General features: G+C 37.8%; 1 pseudogene; it reads left to right on the forward strand.

Annotated features, from left to right (window-relative positions):
• The first annotated feature begins 2 nt into the window (after window positions 1-2).
• On the forward strand, window positions 3-1,081 carry LOC124893712 (annotated as a pseudogene).
• The last annotated feature ends 912 nt before the right edge of the window (window positions 1,082-1,993 follow it).

Genomic DNA, 1,993 nt, shown 5'->3' on the forward strand with positions numbered 1-1,993 from the left:
AGCTTGCTTTGGTTTTGGTGCATTTCATGTAACAGGCTTGTATGGTCCTGAAATATGGGTGTCCGATCCTTATGGACTAACGAGAAAAGTACAACCTGTAAATCCAGCGTGGGGCGTGGAAGGTTTTGATCCTTTTGTTCCAGGAGGAATAGTCTCTCATCATATTGCAGCAGGAACATTGGGCATATTAGCGGGCCTATTCCATCTTTGCGTCCGTCCACCACAGCGTCTAAACAAAGGATTGCGTATGGGAAATATTGAAACCGTCCTTTCCAGTAGTATTGCTGCTGTCTTTTTTGCAGCTTTTGTTGTTACCGAAACTATGTGGTATGGTTCGGCAACTACCCCGATTGAATTATTTGGGCCCACTCATTATCAATGGGATCAGGGGTACTTCCAGCAAGAAATATATCGAAGAGTTAGTGCTGGGCTAGCAGAAAATCAAAGTTTATCAGAAGCCTGGTCTAAAATTCCTGAAAAATTAGCTTTTTATGATTATATCGGCAATAATTCGGCAAGAGGAGGATAATTCAGAGCAGGTTCAATGGATAATGGGGATGGAATAACGGTTGGATGGTTAGGACACCCTATCTTTAGAGATAAAGAAGGGCGTGAACTTTTTGTACGCCGTATGCCTACTTTTTTTGAAACATTTATGGTCGTTTTAGTAGACGGCGATGGAATTGTTAGGGCTGATGTTCCTTTTAGAAGGGCAGAATTGAAGTATAGTATTGAACAAGTAGGTGTAACTGTTGAGTTCTATGGTGGTGAACTCAACGGCGTCAGTTATAGTGATCCTGCTACTGTGAAAAAATATGCTAGACCTCAATTGGGAGAAATTTTCGAATTAGATCGTGCTACTTTGAAATCCGATGGTGTTTTTCGTAGCAGTCCAAGGGATTGGTTTACTTTTGGGCATGCTTCGTTTGCTTTGCTCTTCTTCTTCGAACACATTTGGCATAGTGCTAGAACCTTGTTCAAAGATGTTTTTGTGGGTATTGACCCAGATTTAGATGCTTAAGTCGAATTTAGGGCATTCCAAAAACTTGGAGATCCAACTACAAAAAGACAGGCTGCCTGATACAACATTGCTTTGGTATCTTTCTTTTTCCCTTATTTTCTTTCTTTTACTTTTATTGACATATGGTACCAGAGAAATCTTTATTTGAATCAACTTCATTTTTACTCTTGTTCGTTCTTTATCTGGAAAATGATAAAAAAAGAAAATAAAAAGAAACAAACAGGTATGAAAGCTATAATTGTAAACCACGATCGAATCTATAGAAGCATTGGTTTATACATTTCTCTTAGTCTCGACTCTAGGGATAATTGTTTTCGCTATCTTTTTTCGAGAACCGCCTAAAGTTCCAACTAAAAAGAACTAAAAAGGTGAAATAATTTTTCATTATCTCAGTTGAAGTACTAAGCCTCCCGATATTGGGCGGCTCCGTACTTCAACTAGTCTCCATGTTCCTTGAATGGATCTCTTAGTTGTTGAGAAGGTTGCCCAAAAGCGGTATATAAGGCTTACCCAGTAAAACTTACAAGTAAACCAGATATAAAGATGGCGACTAGGGTTGTTGTTTCCATTCTTATCATATTTATATAATTTCAAGACCCCAATGGATCTATGATAGGATCGTTTATTTACAATGGAATGGTATACAAAATCAACAGATCTCAATGAATACAATAGGATTTATGGCTACACAAACTATTAAGAACAGTTCTAAATCTGGTCCAAGACGAACTATAGTAGGAGATTTATTAAAACCATTGAATTCAGAATATGGTAAAGTAGCTCCTGGGTGGGGAACTACTCCTTTGATGGGTGTTGCAATGGCCTTATTTGCGGTATTTCTATCTATTATTTTGGAGATTTATAATTCTTCCCTTTTATTGGATGGAATTTCAATGAATTAGATCTATAAGAACCGCGAAGTCCTTACTTTTGAGTCCAAAATGAATCATTTTGAGCTCCGATTTATAGTAC

Source organism: Capsicum annuum, unplaced genomic scaffold, assembly GCF_002878395.1.
Source record: "Capsicum annuum cultivar UCD-10X-F1 unplaced genomic scaffold, UCD10Xv1.1 ctg64130, whole genome shotgun sequence".
In the NCBI taxonomy this organism is placed as follows: Eukaryota; Viridiplantae; Streptophyta; class Magnoliopsida; order Solanales; family Solanaceae; genus Capsicum; species Capsicum annuum.